Source organism: Calidris pugnax, unplaced genomic scaffold (assembly GCF_001431845.1).
Source record: "Calidris pugnax isolate Ruff unplaced genomic scaffold, ASM143184v1 scaffold111, whole genome shotgun sequence".
Lineage (NCBI taxonomy): Eukaryota > Metazoa > Chordata > Aves > Charadriiformes > Scolopacidae > Calidris > Calidris pugnax.
In genome coordinates, this window is record NW_015090872.1 from 3,804,537 (window position 1) to 3,824,291 (window position 19,755).

At 45.2% G+C, this 19,755-nt stretch overlaps 1 long non-coding RNA gene across 8 annotated transcripts in view; it reads right to left on the reverse strand.

Annotated features, from left to right (window-relative positions):
• LOC106890274 overlaps window positions 1-19,755 on the reverse strand; it is a 101,712-nt gene that overhangs the window by 28,059 nt on the left and 53,898 nt on the right. For 7 of the 8 annotated variants that reach the window (XR_001412489.1, XR_001412490.1, XR_001412487.1 and 4 more), the window contains 6 exons: window positions 18,605-18,758; window positions 11,890-12,181; window positions 11,647-11,788; window positions 10,145-10,284; window positions 9,626-9,721; window positions 5,392-5,513 (listed from right to left, as the gene is read on the reverse strand). This is a non-coding gene — a long non-coding RNA (uncharacterized LOC106890274). The remainder of the gene's footprint in view (window positions 1-5,391; window positions 5,514-9,625; window positions 9,722-10,144; window positions 10,285-11,646; window positions 11,789-11,889; window positions 12,182-18,604; window positions 18,759-19,755) is intronic. The other variant, XR_001412486.1, reaches the window with a different exon arrangement.

Below are 19,755 nucleotides of genomic sequence, written 5' to 3' on the forward strand. Positions count from 1 at the left end.
GTTCAACCAAGCTTCTCCTGGAGGCTGGAGAGGGCTCTGCCACCCAGTCCTACCTCCCGGAGACACGCTGAGCTGATGAGCGACTGTACTGCTGGTCCTCAGGATACTCCCAATACTCAGGCACAGCTGGAGGGGGCAGGGGCTGCCTAGGCCACGTTCCTGGCTCCCAGGCCAGGGACATGGCCTTTGGTGGAGAGACACCCTGTCCAGAGAAAGCGAGTGCTGTTCCTGGCTCCCAGGACAGGGACATGGCCTTTGGTGGAGAGACCTTTGGTGGAGAGAGACACCCTGTCCAGAGAAAGCGAGTGCTCGTCTTCAGGTGCCCCACAAGGTCTCACATCCGCTGGGCATTGCTCACCGGGGTGACCTGGGAGCCAAGGCAGCTACAGGTGGGGAGGGGGACCCAGGAGCTGCAGGGATGGACGGGTGAAGGCAGGGGCTCCTGCTGAACTCAGGCAGACATTGACTGTGTTTGCAAAAAGATTAAGCAAAATTAGCTTCTGGGTTTCTCCATCCCCCCTGTTCATGGGGCCCAGTCACTTCTTCATCTTTCTTTGTCTGTGTGGTATTTACAGGCCTGTATTTTAAGCCCACAGTCCCCTCAGGAGCGCATTACGGGCTGGCTAAACATTATGTGGTCATCTGCAATGCCACAAGGACCTGAGCTGCACTCTCCCCCCCTGCAAACTCCCCGTACAATGCTGCTTTTGGGAGCCTGCAGGGAGCAGGGACAGCTATTGGCGTCTGGTGTCTGCTCAGCTTTATTTTGAGGTATTTAAACTTAGCAAAATGGCCTTTTTTAGGTCCGTATGCACAGATCAGGTGGTCACCTGTGGCAATATGTTTATTCACAGATTCTAGCTGCTTTCAGGGAACAGCCTTCTCTAAACATAATTAGGGCTATTTAAGTAGTTGCTCACAATTACCTCTCGGTTGACACAAAACACCACATACTCCCTCATTGAGCAATAACCTCTGGAGATACGAGGGGGAAAAGCCACAGGCAACTTGCTGTTGAGTGCCTCAAAGATTTTTATGATCCTGCTGTAAAGGGATGTTTACTTTTGAAGAGCTGCACACCTAGAATACTCTGCCATTATATTAGTTTTCAAACCAGCAGATTTACCTGGCGGTGCGACAGTTGTTAATATCCTTCAGCCTCCTTTGCCTGTATTAAGTAGGCGGTAGGTAGATGAAGAAAAGCCTGATGCAGGGGTGGATGTGCATTTGAGTGGTGGCACAGCATGTCCTTTCAGCTCTGGTAAGGGAGCCTGGGAGCAGGACTAGGGACAACTTCTAGGAAGAAAGCCTTGGCACAGACAGGAGGGGTGAAGCCTGAAAGGTTGGACGACATCAACAGAGGACAGTATTCATGTCATGATGACCATGTCCCTTTCCTTGGCGCCTGTCCTTGCCTCTGGACTACAGGGCTCCTTTTTCCTCTCCTCCTTGCCCTCTCCTTGACCTCCTTCTACTCCACTGTGCTGTTCCTTGCCTTCTTTCTTTGCCCCTTGATATTCACACTGGCCTCGCAGGCTCCATCCATGGTGGCAGCTGCTCCTGCACTCCCCTGACCCCATTCATTCCCACCATGCCCCTCGTGCACGCCACCAGCACTCCACCTGCCTGGTTTGTCCCTCGCTTACCAGCAGGCCTGGGGCTTGGTGGGATGAAGGGTTGGGGGTCCTTCAAAAGACAACTTCTCAGCGTCGAGAGGATGGAGAGTAGACACAAGAATTCACCTCTCCAGGGACATGACTGCTTGCTTTGAATAAAAAGTCAAGTCATCTTCAGATCTGGGGGATTTGCTCGGTGCCTTCTTGTCACCAGACCATTTCGTTTTGTTGAGAAGAAAATGCCACCATTTAGGAATGCTGAATTTGCATCTCCCACAGAGAGAATTTCAGCCAGAGAAGTTTTTGTAAATCCAGAAGGAATGTGCGATTCATCAACACGTGTAATAACACATGTAAGCACCGTCCTGAGAAACTCTGTAATACTATTTTAGGATTTCATTAATTTATTATACTAGGATTTTAGGAGTGATGCAAGAACCAGGAGCTTACACATCCTTGGTAGAAACTCTGCATTCCCTGCACGTATGTCATCGCTGCCTGACCCACCCTTTGGGTGTCCGTGGAGCACAGAGCCAGGGATGGTGTGTTAGATCACACCGTGGAGACCTGCCACGACCACGTTACTCCAGCTCACACCGGTCCTGCAGTCTTTAGCACTGTCACAAACAATCACTCTAACACCAACAGGGAAATAAGAAACATGAAAGATGCAAAAGCTGTCTATAAACAGCTCCCTTCTCTTCCTAAAAATGTTATTAACTATTTCATAATGTAACATCAAGCGGGAAACTCAGTGCCAGTTTCCAGTGCTACAGATGCCATTGAAAAACAAAGGAAGCTTTCCAAGCAGGCAAGGGAGCCACACAAAAAGTGTGAGCCATGCAGAAACTCTCCTTGTATTTCATGTCCCTCCTGCTCCAGCAGTTCATGGTATAAATATACACTCCAGTCCGCTAAGGCAAAACACAGATCTTTTTCCTCTTTGTTCTGCCTTCGAGAGGACTGTCAGAGCAACCACACTGTCTTTGTACCAGCTCCACGCTGAAATCCAAACACTTCTGAGATCTACTAATAACATTTTTCAGAAATATCACAGGCACAATTACAGACAGTGCTGTTTACCTGGGTCTTTTCTAATAGGCTGTATCAAACAAACAAAAATCTTGTCCCCATTTTTAGACCTTTTTTGCCGTATTACCTGCATGTCTTGCACGATTTACGTTTCATTGTTTTTGTCCCTGATGACCAGCCTCATCTGTTACCCAGCCGTTGCACACCAGTGTGCAGCAGAGGGGTTTGAAGAGCGGTACTGCGAGGAATTTCTCTGCGTGCAGTTGACTTTATCATGCCATCTGCACAGCGAGGAGAGAGACTGCGTTAGAGCTCAGAACCCACACCTGTAGATCTGGGTTTTCACAATCACGCCTTGCCCCGTGCACCCGCTGCGCAGCAGGAGGGAGGCAGCGGCTCCCACTCGCGCCGTGGGACCAGGGCAGCTCGGATGCTGTGGCTGTTGTCCCAGAGTTAAAGGACACACCGAGACGTGCGTTGCACAAATGAGACTTGATGCAAAAAAGAGACATTCGACTGTTTCCTCGGCATTTCACTGCTGTCTGGACTCCTCACATTATTTTTTTCTGCAAGTTGCCTGTATGTGGTTTCAGTGGAGAAGCTCTTCGGCTTTTGTCCTTCTTCCTGCCCTAAGTAATCTCATTTCTGGGATTCCAACAAGGCCATCATACTAAATGGATTATAAAACTTACTTGCTCTTTAGGCTCACGGGAACAACATTGCCCCTGTAAGGGCTCACGTGAGTTTGAGCGGCATTACCCTGGGTCTATGCAAGTGCCAGTGAGCGGAACTTGGCCCCAGTCTCAGCCCCAGCGGGTGCTGAGCTATCGAGTCATCTGGAGTAAGAGTCTCATTTTCAGAGCACTGCAATTTTCTCCACAACGATGTTATCTTTGTTCCTCGGTTTCTGGCAGCAGAGCTGCTCGCACATGCTATTAGCAGATGGCAGAAGTCGTACATGGAATTTGCTCTCAGAACATTTCTTCCATTCTTCCTCCCAGACTGAAGAAGTGCAAATTCAAGCTAAAGGCGTGTACTAACTGCAGCCCTTTTCCAAACAGGGCTACAGAGAGTCAAAAGCAGGCTCCAGTAGAAACCTCTCAAATATTTCCGTCTCTCTGCTGTAGTTTAACCACTCAGCACATACCCTTTAGTCAGAAATGCAGGGAGTGCATTTCTGTAAAGCCATGCTCCTCAGTGCCCTTATGTCAGCTCCTTTTCAGGATCAGCTGTTAACAGCCAGCAGGCATTGCAGGAAGGCAGAGAACTTCCACACAGTCTCTCCAGTAAGTTTAGGCATCCACCAGCTTGGCTGTGGGCTTGGCAGGGCTTGGTGCACTCGGTGTAGACCAAGATGAACACATAAATGTAAGGATCATGCAAACAAATTACAGGAACAGGGATGAATTCTGGAGCACAGTAGTGTGTGCATTGTTCAGCCTCCAAAAGGAGGAGGCACAAGCCTGAGGATCTCCGCATCATCCATATTTATGCTGCTATGAGCTGCGATGAAACTGACCTTCCAGAGGGGCTGCTGTCAGAGGGAGTCTGAGAGCTGTCGTGACAGACTCTTGAGGAAAGCTTGAGTGCTCTCCTCAATCACCATTCACTTTTGATCTAACTGTCCCAAAAGGCTGGAGCTGCTGCACCCTTCTCATTGACGTGAGATTGTTCCACATGGTGCTACACGGGCTCAACATGCTGAGTCTAAATTTGGATCCATAGCATTAGACTCGAGATTACACAGAATTATGGGACTTTGGAAATACTCTACTGGTTTTCAGCATGAGCTCATGGAGTAAAATTGTCCTTTGGGGGAAAACCAAAACAGATAACAAATAAGTGCTCATGTAAGATCTGAAGGCTGAGAGGGTCTTAAAGTGCCTGTGTTTGTTCTCCATCAAATGAAGGAGCAACTCTGAGCAGGATTTGTCTCAGTTTAGGTAGGCAGGAAAAAAACTCAGAATACATTGTATATAAAAGAAGAAGCTTAAATAAGAAGATTTTTCAAAAAGTCATTTCTTTTCCTAGATAAGACATTGAATGCCTTGATGATGCCCAGTTGATACTGGAGGTTACTGCTATTTTATAAAGCAGGACTGAAAGACTGGAGTACTCAAAAATTCTGATTGCTACCTGTCTGGATTTAGAATTTCAATTTTCAACCCAATATCTCAAATGTAAAAATCTGAATTCTTTTTCAATGATACTTGGTCGAATAATTAAAAACTGCTTCAGTGGTACAGGTATGACTCTGATGCTCTTGTCCCTCCACCCTGCCTTAGCGAACTTGTTCCTTTTGTTAGATAATGCAGACCAAAGGGTTACTTTCGTTCATGAAAGTCTTTAAATTTCAAGATTATTTAAAATATGTTTCCATACAGATGTACTTCCTGTTGCATGCTGTGCTTTCTCATCAAAGATGGAAATCCAATTTCCTCATTTCAAGAAGTCTGCAAGTTTTCAGGCATTGCTGTTTTCAGACGGTGCGCAGGCCCGTCTCTGGGCACCCATGCAATTCTGCTCACAGTTCAGAGCAGAGGGCCAGCACATGAAATGCTGCTTTGTGTCTCTGCCAATCTAAACTATTTAAGTCAATACATAATGTTATGTGCACCTGGTTATACCTGCCATTGAAAAGAGTGCATGGTAGAGGCACTTTAGTGCCAACCATGGAATTTATTTCCTTAAAAAAAGTATTTTCCCTAAAGCCTAACAGAGATTGCAGCCCTAGATAACTCACTTGTGTTCCAGTATCAGGAGAATGCAGGGGAAGAGCTGAAACTACTGCAGAGAGGGCATGGCCAGACCCTGGCATGAACACTGATAGCAGGACAGCTGATCTCCTGTGTGCAGGGCAACCATCTGCAGAAGGAAAGGAAAGACATTGGAGGAAAACCAGATTTTTGTTATATTTTTGTTGTACTTCAGGAAAAAAAAAATTGTTATCTGGCTAAGAAAGCTAAGTATGATGTATTCTACAATTCCTACCTAACTCTATGAAACAGCTTCTATCAAGTGCTGTTGATAACCCACATCTCTCTTATGTTACTTTCTTTTGAAGTTCAAAGCCAAAAAGCTACTTCAAGTTGGCTACGTTTATTTGCCCTTTCCTTCCCTTGAAGAAAACATAACCAGTAAAATTCCCTGGCGTATTTCTCTCCTTCCTGAAGTTTCTTTTCTCATTTGCCCTCTTCCATATAATCAGACCCCTTTCCACACATGGGTGAACCTAGAAAGTCATTTAGAGTGGGAACCACGTGAACCAGTTCAGTGAACATCAGGTAATTGTGCCTTAGAGGCCTTTTTGAAGGTCAAATATTTCTGGGGAATTTTTCCAGCTACTTTCTTTGTTAAATGAAAGCCCACTGAAACGGGGGAAAGAGAAAGGTGGCTTTGTAAAAGTCTCCAATTCACTGGCCCCATGAATCCTCCTGCCCCATATCCCTGCATGTTTTCCTTCTATGATTTCATTCCAAGATGCCCATCTTCACAATTCTGCACAAGCTTGTGCAAAATTTGTATTGTTCACCATTGCCCTGAGAATGGCTGAGATTTTCAAATACACTTCTCAATAGATTCTTACATTTCTAAGTCACTTGCAAGCTTTTGCAAAAAAAACAAAAAAAGGCTTACTTTATGTTTGCATTGTGATATGCAAAACAATCTAAAAATCATCTCTGAAACAGACAGACAAACCAGAGTGCCTGTGAACCCAGCACTCTGTGGTTGCTTTCTGTGCAATTTCTCCAATGTCAAGTGTTACAGGTGAGGTCACACAGCAGCTTTTCCTTCCAGGCATTATAAATTTGGGTATTATCAGTAACAAACCAATAAATTTTGTGATAATAAAGAAGAAATTAAAACATTGATTTAAATGAACTGACAAGTGTTACAGCCACAAGACAGTCACATAATCCCAACTTTCATACAAAACTAGACAAGAACATAAAACAAAATTAAAGAAAATTTATGCTCTTCTTTAGTATGTGCAATTTCAATGACAGAAGTAAATAAATTTGTTTTATACTAAGAATGGAAGCACAGAGGAACTTTGCTAAATAAAATTTCTATTTTAGGAGGGATTTTAATTTAATAAACTGGACTTATTTCTGAAAAACAACTTGTAATCGAGAACAGACAATGCCACTTAGCCCATAAACTCATCAAAGCAAAGGCTTTTTTAGATTACAGAACCTAGCACAACAAGGCCCTGGTTTGTCCTCTCAGGAATGCAATACCAGTAAATAACAATGCGGTGAGTTCCCAATCCCAAATTCTTTACTGTTGCTCCAGACACTACAAAGGTTATGCAGAGTTTGCATGGCACAGGGCTCCTTTCCCGCACACGACTGTGAATGTTCACAAGTATTTCCAGACTCTGGACAACAATCATTATACAAACCCAAATTTGGTATCAGTTGTGGTCAGATATGTGTACAAATGCATGTGAATGGGCAGGTATATGCTGAAATGAGCTTGGTCTAATTAAGGAAAATATGAATACTGACAGATATATCTGAGAAAGTAATTTTAATGCACTGCAAGTGCATTTACTGCTAACCCCCAGGGCAGCTGTGCAGGGGAGAACTTTGGCTGATGCAGGTGACCTGAGAAGAGCCAAGCTCTGCATCATCCACCTGGGCAGCCCTCACCCAGAGCTGAGCTCCACTTCCCATTGTGCACTGGACCATAACTGGGCACAAATCCTTTTTCCTCACATACTCCAGCCCCCGTGGGCTCTGGGTGGTGGACGTGGGACCCATCTACCTGCTCCTCCAGAAAGGTGACAGTCCCACCTCCGCCCTGGCTGCTGCCAGAAGGCCTTGCTCCACTCAGCGCTTCGGTCTCACTGTTCCCAATGTGGTGCTCCGCTCCAGCCAGAGAGTTGAAATCATAATTAAAACTGTGTTTAAAATACATAAATGCCAGCAAACCTCCGTACCCCATTTAAAGATTTAGCTTAAACTCTTGTACCATCCTGCTTGGGAGAGGAAGGGGAGCTTTGGCAAGAATTAACAAAGAAGAAGCTGCCAAATGCCCTCACAAGCTGGTAAAGAGGAGGAAAGCAAGTCAGTGCCTCAGCACAGCTGCTCTTGGGGCTGTCAGAGCTGTTTGCCTCATTGATGGACCCTCACAAAAGCCCTTCTAAAGCTTTATCCTAGAGGAATGCAGCATCCGGCAAGGATTGATAGTGATCGCAGTGATAAAGTCCCCGAAGGCATGTGCTTCCAGGGAACAAAGGGAGTGAACTGCAGGGGGATGGAGTCCCTCAGCAGTGCAGCAAGAGCAGAGCACAGGGAGGTGTTGGCTTAGAGAGAGAAAATGAAAGAGCAGATTCAAGACTGGAAGAAATCCACTCTTCAGTGGCAAACATGCTATTGCCCGACAATTAAACTACTCATTTCACTGTGTTTTCTTTAGGGATGCTGCTGAGGCATCTCTGAAGCACAAGGAACATCCAAATGTCTCCTGTGAAGCTTCGCGAGGTTTTCTGTGTGCTCCAGATGACTAATGCTGGCTACGTGTCTCTGTGGCTGTGCTGAACAAGCATTACTTGTTGTCATCTGAACCTATTGTTGCTGCTCTTCCTGGCTGCAGTCATTAAGGCTGTACTGGGCAAAGCAGTCATCTGCCACACACCTGATCAAATCTAGAAAATCAGAATGTATTCACTACAGTTGCTCCAGATTTGAGTTGAAGATAAAACTCTTGGTTTTCAGGGCATTCAGATGCTTACTAGATGCATTTGTTGCTTTTGGAGTAGCTGTCAGAGGCAACACAACTGGAAAAGCTCAAGGATGTCCTTTGAGGGCATGTAATAAATAGAAGCAAATCAAGATAAAGCGTAGCAGTGCTCTGCTCCTCCCTCCTCCTGCCTATGGCCCTGGACCACTGAGATCTGTTGATTATTTCTAGAGCTTCCACAAAAAGTAACTTTTGCAAGCTGTCGTTATTGCACAAGGATCTGCACCTCTACTGGGGAAATGTTGCACAAATCAAGATGATGAAAGTGACTCCTCTGTACCGAGCTCTTCTGGAGAACACAGACTGCCTTGGGCTTTAGACACTGTTGAAGACATAGGGACATAAAATTTGTCTGAGGTTCATCCAGCCCAACAGTGTCTCCAAGAGCTGTCATTATCAGCTCCTCAGGGGAAGAGAACTGAAGTACTTGGGGCTGACTGTATCACTTTAACCACATTCTTGCAGACTATTTCAAAGATTTCCAGTAGAGGCATCAGACCTCAAAAACGTTTCCAATCTTCTGGAAAGTATTTGCTATTCCCAACATTTTGCAGACCATAAAGGAACAGAGAGAATAATTACACCAATGCAGTTCCCAAGAGGTTGTTTGGTAAAAAAGCTTGACATTAAATCAGCAGATCAATGGATTATCTCTGAAGCCTTTTGAAAGGCCTAGCTACATCTATGGACTTCCATTTCTCAGCCACCAGCGCTGACTTACACGGCAAGATCCACGCTGTAGTTAGCTGAGCAGTGCTGGTTTCATGCTCTTCTAGAACTCCTGAGCAGAAAAGCCCTGGTTTTGGACTTTCATTATTCAATTTACTGATTTGCTGCTCCTTGGCTGAAGTGAAGATGGGTGTCCTCCTGCTCACCCGATAAAGTGTGGTTCTCCTGAGAAAAGGCCCTCCCCAAACGTACCCCCCCAGAAGGAGCAGGCACTGGGATTCATGGCACTTGGGAGCTGCGCCTCCCGCACACTCCTTTCGCATGCAGCCATCAGCCAGGCTGCTTGGCAGCACATGGAGCTAAGCTGCTCCCAGCAGCGAGCATCACCTCAAAGACAACTTCTGAGAAACCCCACTTGAGACATTTAAGGAATATGACTTAATTAGGTACCTTTCATAGACAAAAAATTTGCCTGATGCCACAGCTACCAACACATGGTGAACCCATCTTGCCCCACACAATAGTCCCAGTAAGACACTCTGCTGCTGCACAAAACTTACCAACCACAAAGCTGTGCACTTTGCATGGGCTGGGAAGATCCTCAGGTGCCAAAATAGATGGTGGATGAGCTGGAACCACTGGGCTTCATAAAGGGGCTGCAGATGAGAGAGCCAGAGACAGAACGAGATGTTTTCAGGGTGTTTTTGTCAACAAGTGAGTTCCAAGGAAAGGGACTGGGTGCTCCTGGGCTGGGGGGAGTGCTGAAGACATTCAACTGTTGGTAGGAGGAGGGCAGGTGGAGGATTGCTCACTAAACTGGGCCCTCCTTGTTCATTGGTGACATTCAGCTCGCCACACGCTGCTGCAGGCAGCTTCCCTTCTCCCCTTGCTCCTCCTCCTGGATCTAGCAGGAGCACAGCCAAAATGGACGTTTGCAGGCTGCACAGCACCCTTTTGCAGCTGCTGCAGGAAGGACCATCAGCCCTCTCCTGCTGTGAGTGGGATGGGAAAACCCTGGCTGACTGGGTTTGTGGGAGACGGGGCATCTCCGAGTGACAGTAACACACGATGGAGCACACCTGCCAGCTGCGGTCCGTGCCCTGCTTGGGTATGGCCACAAGCTGTGGGCAGAAGACATCACCCAGCCGAGGACCACACGCTGCTCAGTGCCACTCACAGCATCATCCTGTGCTGGTACCATTCCACAGAAATACATGTTCTACAAGAAATAAGAAAAAGTGTGTTAATTCTAATTCTTTCTAATATTATAACTGTCCATCATACGTACACATGAACAGTTTTCTCTATTGAAGCAAAAACACATCTTTTCATCAGCCCTTTCGGCATGTTTAAAGAACTGCTGTTTGACATACAGTACTCCCTTCCCTTCAAGCCTGCTTTGATTTCTTGATGCAAGTCAAGATCTGCTCCAACTGCATTTATCTCGTACTTGTGTTTGGAATGAATTATTTCATAACATGCACATGGAGATCTATTTTGAGTAAATATGAAATTCTATAATTAGAAAAAATAGAGATCAAACCATTTCAGTATTCTCAGACTACAAACATGTTGTTTGTCCCCATTAATAGCAACCTAAAACTACAAAATATATGGTATAACACTAGCTATATTTATATAACATATACATAGTATTTATTAAAGACACATTGTCCTTTAAAATCAGCTACATTTAATAACTCTTGGTTACTGTGTGTATTTGCAAACTGTAGTAAATCACACAATTTGAAAAATGCAGAGAATAAAATACTATCTGTGAGTATCAGTGCTACCCAAAAAAGCATAGCATCTAGATACTAGATCTCAGCTTGTATCCCTCCCTCCCAAAAAATATATTTGTTTTGTACATAGTGGTTTGGGGTCAAAAAGCAGCCCAAGCTGGAAGAGGTCGGGCAGCATCTCTCCCAGGCTGCATGGGAGATAAGCAAGCACCCTTGGGGCAACTCGGGGGCTTGGATGGTTTTGGCAGGCAAGGCAGGAGTTTGTACTGAGCAGAGGGGAACCTCTCCCTCTCCCCTGATGGCAACCCTGAACTACCACCATCCCCAAGCATGTATTCCCTGTTTAGGTATGGATATCTTTAATGAATGATACGTTGATTTCTTCTGCTGGGGTGGATGCCAGGAGTTCTCTTTAATAACAGTAACGTTTCATTCATGATTTCAGTGGTTCCTTCATGGAAGGAGCACAAAGGAACAGGCTGCCTGAAGACAGCAGGCTCCTGTGGGGAAAGCAGCAGCAGACCCCCTGGAATTACTGCTGACCAGAGAACCTGGCTCAGAGTGGAAAGAGAGAGTATTAATTAGGATTAAAGGGAAGCAACCGGCTTAGTATAATATGACAGCTGTGCCAAAGAGAATGCCACGTTTTATGGCTGCAATCCCTACTGTCAGATCTCTGTGCTATATTTTGGGTATTGGCCAATTTGTGCTGCCTGCAGAATATTCTCTGTTACTGTAAGTCACTGGAGAGGGGCAGAACTGTCTATATTTAGGCCACCAAGTCCCCCGTGTTAATCTTTACTCCCTCTTTGTTTTAGTACTCTGCTTTCTATTTTTACCTCACATATTCTGCAGCAGGTCTTGGATGCTTGAAGAAGGCAGGCTGTCCTTTCCCCAGCAGAATTAATGGCCACACCTGTAGTTTGCTTTCCATTTAATAATGCAGACTATTAAAAATACTCCAACCAGAAAACAGCAGACCTGAAATGAAAAGCGATTGATAAATCAAACGGAGGTAGCAGAAAAGAAGGAAAAACAGGAGACAGAGCCAGACTGAGACAGGAGCAATACTTGCTGCATACCTTCATCCTCCATCAGCCGTGGTCCCAGAGCCACCAGTCTTCCCAGACAGCACAGGGGGCTGTGTTGTTCCTCCACCTTCCCAAGTGCTGTCCTGGGATGCTCCTCCAACAGCAGCTTGCGGGCAGGTTTGCACTGAAGACCTGGAGCAGGCGGCTGCTGCTCCTGGGGAGCTGCCTGCCCAGTGGGGATGTTCAGGATGGAATGGTAGTTCTCTACCTTCCCTCACCATCGGTTGTCTTCCCAGCTCTGGCTGCTGGACACACACCGCAGGAAGGGAAAGCCAGCAGAGCACTGTGAGAGAAAATGCCCAGGAGATTCAGGCCGTGCCAGCTGTGATCAATACTCTCAGAGCCCTTTCCCTGCAGGACATGCTTTGGAGCAAGCTTTGCATGGTTTCAAGTCATACAGATCAAAGTGATATTCCCCATTAAAGAGGAATGCACTAACCAACTGTGATGCTTTTCTCAAAGTAGGAAAGGTATGAAAAGGAACACGGGCAAGGAGAAGGGAAGAAATATCTTTGGGAAAAAAGCTCCAGGGCTGCTGCTGAGATGAAATGCACAAACTTGAGCCTGGTCAGTGCACAAACAAACAGCACTCTGGAAAGACAAAAAAAAAAAAAAAAAAAAAAAAAAGAGAGAAAAGGTTAAGAAGCATCTCTAAGCAGTGGTGAAGCCACCCTACCCTTACCAGTAACTGCCAGCAGCAGCAGGTAAGTAACCTGTGTTTTCATCTCAATAGACAAGAAAAGAAAAAAAAAAAAGATCAGAAAAAGATAAGAGAACAAGGCATTTTCCTAGGAGCGAGAAGCAGCAATATAGCAGGCTTAGGACTACAGCACAGAGAGTTTCTCTTTCCTTGCAAAGGTGTTTGCAGGTCCTGAGTGTTTTTAACTTCCACTGGGTTTGCTGGTCATCAGTGTTCACAGTGTGACAGCAACAACAGGTCAAAGCGTGCTCCTTGCTTGTGGTAATTGAACTCAACCCTTTACAAAAGGTCCCCCGTGTAAAATCCATCAGGGCACTGTGGGTGTAAACTCTTCCTCCCCAGCACTGAAGGGACGTGGGTCCTCCCTGCCCAGCCCTGTCTATAGATAGATTTAGATGGAGCTCTGTCATCTGCCTGCACGAGTCACACATTCCCGCTGAGGATTTATTTTAGACACCTGGCACTCCCTTCAGAGCAAAGTGAATTACTGCACGGGGCAGGCAGAGCAGGACAGGAGGACCAGGCAGCGAGATGCCGGTGTCCTTTTCAGCTGCCTGGCTCCCTGAGCTCACACCGAGAGCGCAGGTGCCTTGACCTGACCCTGGGGTGGCACAGGGGACACAGGGGACCTGCAGAACAACTCCAGGGCAGATTGGTCCCAGGGAAAACAAGGCAGTGAGGAGAGGGAGTGAGATGCAGCATGGAAGGGGGATAGTACAGGGAGGGTGGGGAGAGAAATTATTTCAGATCTGGAGCTGATTTTGTAGAATCTGGCTGTTAAACAAAGAACTACAGTGTTTTTAAAATTCTGCTTATTGAATTAAGTCACTCTCCTGCCAACTGGATTACTTCAGCTCACTGAACAATCTGACACCTCTTTTTAGAAAAGAATTTGCTAAGAAGACCAACTGAGTATGATGGCATACCTAACCATCTCCTGCACTGTGCTCTCAGGGAAAGCCAGGCACTACAGCTGAAAATAAAGCCCTTTTATGGGAAACTTCTATAGAATTCAGAAAAGACTTGGAATATAAATTCAAAGAAAGCCCAGCACATTTCCATTTTAAAGCCTAATAGAATCATGGACTGGTACTTTTAGTCCAGCACTTTTAATGTGTTTGCATTAATGTACAAAATTTGTACACTTTTGCATTAAAATTTAAAAAGAAGAAATAATTTGGTTATTACATATTTATAGGTGCTTTTGGAGCATAAGGTTGGCTTCTAAGAATGTTCTTCTTAGAAACGCTCAAAATCAGGCTCTGAAGTCAGGTAAACGTCCTCCCTTTGCCCTCTGTGTTGGCCAGTGTTGCACTGCCAGCACGGCTAAATGTTCCTGCTGTTACTTGCACTGCAGCAGCACTCACAGACCTGAACTGAGGTCAGGTCTTTATGGTGCCAGGCAAGATTTTTGAACCCTAAGAGGCAGTTCAAGAACCAAACAAGTCTGCTTAGGAGAAGGGAAGTTTGTCTGTGTTTTGTATAAGGGAGCAGATGCAGAAAGGTTATCCATGCTACCTAAGTGAGACTGCTGGAAAGCTTTTTTTTGGATGCCAAAGCAGTGGCTTAACCTGGAGATACATGTCTGCTAAAAGGAAACAGCTACTAAACTTCAGCTTTTCTTAACTCCTTTACTGTTACAGTTTAACTACTGTGCAGGCTGAATGCCTGATATAAGCCTTTCTCTCCTGAAATTCCCCTGCAGACACGCTTCAGCTCTCCTTATAGCCTAGAGTTGTGACAGTGGGACAAATGCAAACACACCAAGTTTTGGAAAGCTATGGGCACCTTTCTATGGTATCTTCAAGACATTGCAATTTCTCCTTTACCTCCAAAACAGCTTTATCAATTTCTGAGGGCCTTTTCATATCTCTGAAATCCAGTCCTGCCTTCTTGCTTAGAAATAAAAGCAGGTGTTTTAACCCCAGCTGACACTTTCAATGTTAAAACACATGGATGTCACAGGACATTATTTGAACAAAACAGCATAACTAGAAAGAACTGCAACCCTTTGGGACAGAAATCCCCAGGGGAATTTTTGGAACGCTATTTGTGTGAGAGGTCGCTGTTCTAGAGAGTTCTTCAGTGGCTTTTTTTGTATCTCAGATTCATTGATGGAAATCATCAGACCTCTGTAAAGGAAACCGTAACCTCTCTCTGCCCACAGGCAGATCAGAGCCTTTGGCCACAGGTTGTACCAATCATTGGTTCTTAAACTAAAATTAACTATTCAATTGGCATAAAGCCTAGCATAGACATATTCAGATCAGGTAATGACTTTAGCTTAAAGTTATTCTCAGTGAGCATAATCTAATATTCATGAGACAGCTCCATATTAACTCAGGGCACGATTTGATGGGGATTTTGAACCAGCTTAGTGAAATCAATTTGCAAGACATCTTTAGTTAACCAGTTCGCACAGTTCTTCAAATAACACTCATTTTTATGGCTAGTGTTCATCTGAAAACGGGCCTTGTGCAATGCAGCATGCTTTACTTGCCCCTTTCCTTGCTTACACTTGCTCAAAGGGTGAGCTGGAGGAACATTTTCTTTAACTTCCTTTCACTCCTGGAAAGCTGGATCCCTGAATTCCCCCCAGGCCCCACTTTGGTCTCAGCCTCAGGCGCAGAGGAAAGCAGAGCCGAGAGCAGAGTCCTGGCTGGCCCAAGGACCAGGAGAATCCACAACACACACAGTTCAGGAGAGGGAGCAGAGAGGTTCTGGGGACCCAGGGCTTCACGGTTTCCGTGCTCCTGCACCACCAGCCCTTTGTGACCCTGCAGCCATCACTTTCCTCCCGGAGAGTGTCCACGACACCAGCCACATTTGCTTGCCACTTCAGGAGGAGATGCAGGCATTTGCTCACTTGTGTTGTAGCTTTAATGTAAAGGAAACCCAGGTACAGAGTCACGACAGCAAGACTGAGAGGCTCGTGCACAGCACAGTCCTGCAGCCAAAGGCTGCTCCGACACTACAGCAAACACAGCGGTGGTCAAGTCTGGCTGGAAAGCACCTTAACCTCAACCTGGAGCCTTTGGATCTCGGTTTGTTACCCATTGTAATGTGCTGGTCACAAGGCACACCACGGTGAGCTGTGCACCTTCTTTAATACTGTAATTTGAACATATCTGCTTTTTCGCTTAATACAGACAACTGTTGTTTCAGTGTCCCCTCAGGACATTATGTTCTCCAGAGAAAGGGCTGGGGACAAAAAGCATCTTTTGAAGGCTCTCATTACTTCTGTGCCATATTTTTCATATCTGATAAGCCTATCTATGAAATTCCAAAAAGAGATGGTTATCGCCTCTTACACAAATAACTTAGGCTAACATTACTTTGATACAAACCTTCTGTGATACATTTCTGTAAGCAAAGAACTACTTAAGTGCTACCCTTGAGGAAATACTAGCATAATGTTTCACATCTGTCGCATTTTGACTCTAATGAAGACTATTTTTTGTAACCAGCTCTGCCCTTATATCATTACAGTGTGTTTTTTCTTTCAGTAAGCAGTTATAATTCTATTGACTAGTTACTGCAGTTACCGCTTCGAAGGCATTTCTCTTTGGAATCAGCAAAACACCAAGGATATTTTACATGAAAGAAACATTTACATGATTGTATCAAACAGTACAAAAGGCATTTTGTGGATTTTTGGATTTTCCCAAGTCCTGTATATTTATATTTCTTGATAACACTCCAGACTATATGAGAAATTAATAACTGTGCCTTGGAAACTGTAGTAGTCCTGGCAGGCTGGACCCCAGGTCAAGGCCCATAGCCTTAGGCTGTCAGTCAGCACCACACTGACCCTGTTCTGAACCCTATTCCCACCGCCACAGAACATTAATTCTGACTTATCCATGAGAATGAACAATTTTCCAATGACAGAATGGACTGAAATTAGTGGTCTTGGACAGGCAGGCTCTATCTAGGTGAGGGTTGAGTCCTGTTAAAGTCTTGCAAGCACGAATGGAAGAGGCAGCTCCTGCACATGAAAGGTCCATAATGGAGACTGTGACCAAACAGGCTGGCTTGGTCTACAGTGTCTGCACTCAGTAACAAAAAGGCTCCCACAAAAGCAAAGCCCACCTGCCACACTGCGGACCTCCCTGTGGGGCTGGGACCCACCTTCATACTCTCACAAATTTTTTGTGCCGAGTCAATCTGGTGCATTGATCCCATGTGGAAGGGACCCAAGCAGAAGGGCTCATGCCCTGGGGCAGCTCTGCCTCTGGGGCTCACAGGATGGTGTCAGAGCATCATTGCTGTGGCCGCAGCTCCTGACCTCACTGTCAAGCTGCCGCAGGACACTGCACGCTGGGTTGGTGGTTGTGCTGGCACCAGCCTTCACAGAGCAGCGTGGCATTGAGTAGTATCAGCAACAGGTTTGTCTGCTACATTTGCTAGACTTATTTCACTGGCTGTTGTGTCCTTACAGTTTTTTTATCATGCAGATGGAACTGCACATTAAAGGGCTAAAGAAAAAAAACTCCATGGCATTGCCAGAATATATCTATACTTTTCTACAAAACATGTATTAGACCAGTCTAGGCTAAGCTTATCATAAGTCTTAGATCTCTGCATGTTCTCATTCCAATGTGGAATCTAGGGCTAACCACAGCAGAGAAAGAGAGAGCTGAGGATGCAAAATACAAGAAGAATTTTAAGCATTCACCACTAAAATACAGTATATATTAAAAATCCTGTCAGTGTTTACTGCTGAAGTCAAGAGCATCCCTGGATTTAGGCTTTGTTCTATATTTCATGCTGAGTTCAACAATAAATATTCAATCGCAAGAATTTAGTTTGAAAGTTCAGAAATCTTTAAGGCCTCTCAAAAAGAGTTTAAAATGACTCCCTAAAGCAAAGGGCCTTTCACAACACTCAGAATGCACTGAGGTTATTATTGCAAATGATGGGCTCACGGCATAACTGCAAAGCCTGTTGCACAGAGTAGTGCCTTTTAAGAAGTGGTTTATGGAAGAATGAATCCATTAAGAAACCTAGGTCAAGGGTTTGATGTGGAACCACCCCTGGCTATTCTCACCCACTGTGGGCCAAGCCCAGCATGGACCAAGCTTTGGCACACGGGAGCCACAGCTTCTCTGGCTCCTGGCAGGACTTCACTATCACAAATACACAGGGTTCAGACTCACCCAGAGAGACTTTATGGGGTGACATCCAGCAGGACTAAAAACTGCTCCAGCTGTGGGGATGGCTGGTCTGCTTCTGAAGCACTTCCCAAGCCTATGTTTACAGGCCAGCTGCAATCACCCCCCCATAAACCTTGGATGGGGGAAACGTTCAAGTTCAGCAGTTCATGCAGTACTGTTGTCATTGGTTCTGCTCATTAATTAGCACTCCCCAGCCCAAGAACACAGATGTGCTTCACTTCCAGATGGGATGCAGAGAGTGGGTACTGCTGTGGGTGGGATGCAGGCACCACTGCAGGTGGGATGTGGGTACCATGGCTGGCTCTGCCCTCTGGGACCCTGCAGGGACATGTGCAGACCTTCAGGACAGGTTTCTCTGTGCCAGGCAAGAAATCTTTCACAAAGTGATCCTTCACAAATTTGCTTTTTTTCCTGTTTTGCTTATTTATAAAGCAGAACAAAAGTCTGAAATGCTGGGGAGCAGGAGAAGAAACAAGTTTGGGTTTTTCTCCCCTTGTTTAAGAAGTATTTAAGGAATGTTAAGTCTGCCTTGATTTGCTAGAAAGTCTCTTGGGGCCCTCAAGGATGTTGCTTTTCCCATTGCTTCCTCAGTAATTGTACAGACATTTAGGACCAGAATCTCTCATCTAGAACACAAAACAGCAAAACCCCACTTTTTGTGCACTAGTTAAAATCTGCGGGAAATAGTTAAATTTGGTGTTCTTTACTTGTCAAGGCACTACCCCTCAGAATCAAAAAGCCCAACTCCTTCCTCCCCTCCCTGCAAAGTTCACGAGACACCAGCGAGTGCTCCCGACCAGTGACTCAGCCTGGCAGCTGTATCACTCACCACCCGCATCGCTCACCGCTCTCCAAGGGGCCCGGTGAAGCCAGCCACGAAGGGTTGGAAAGCGTGTCTTTCAGAAATGCTGTCAGTCAGAAAGATGAGTAAATCTGCCTCATTGGTTTGGAAAACCCCATAAAATGTAAGAGCAGGTTGCCAACTGAAAAGAGAGAACATGTGAAATACATTAAACTATTCAAAGTGAGGAATAAAATAAAATTATTCCAATACGTGCATTTAAAAATATTGATACATATGTTATCAGTCAGAAAGGTTGCTGTCTCTTCCAGAATGTACTGCTTCTGATGAGACCTTACCTTGTTGGCTGGTATCACCACTAACACCTGAGACAGCAAACAACAGCTAATCCTTGCACTGCTTTTGTGCTAATGACTGAACCAAGATAACTGGAGTCTCTGGCAAGCTTCCCATTTAATTTAATTAACTCCAGCCAGGCCTGTAGTGATCGCACCAGTCAGCGTAAGAGAAAGTCAGATCCCTGGATTCAGATGTTAAAACCCAAGGAAGCCTCCACTGTAACTTTCTGGTACAGTTACCAGCAGTCTACCCTGCTGTTACTGAGTGACCCAGCACCCTCAACAGTTTCTACAAAATGGTGTGGAAAAACATCCTTTTTTTCTTTTTCTTTTCTTTTTTTTTTTTTTCAGTAAAAGGCTCATCTTTTTGCTCAGAAAATGGAAGCAACATATTTCACTGCATATTTTTTTTTCTTTATTCTGAAATGCTGTTATGCGTCAGCTCAAGCAAACGTTACGCTCCATCTCCTTGCTCGTAGTCTGCGTTAGAGCTGCAGAGCCTCCAGGAAGATCATGTTTCCCCTAATGCAAGGCAGATGTCCCAATGGCCAATCTGCTCAACGCACCCTGGGAGCTGCTGACCTCTCCCTGGGGAGCCCGACACTTGGAGAGATTTAGGTTCCTGAGGTATTAGCTGAAAAATGCATTTTGAGAGGGAAAAGACTTCAAGTGGAAATTGACTTTGAAGCTGGTTCAACAAACTGAACACTATTGAGTCTGGGAATGTCAAAATGTTTCACTTAAATAAAGAAGACATTCCTGACTCTTGTTTGCAGTTCCATTCCCACCAAAGAAAAAAAAATTAAAAAATTTAAATTTTCTTTGGTTTTGAGATGAAAA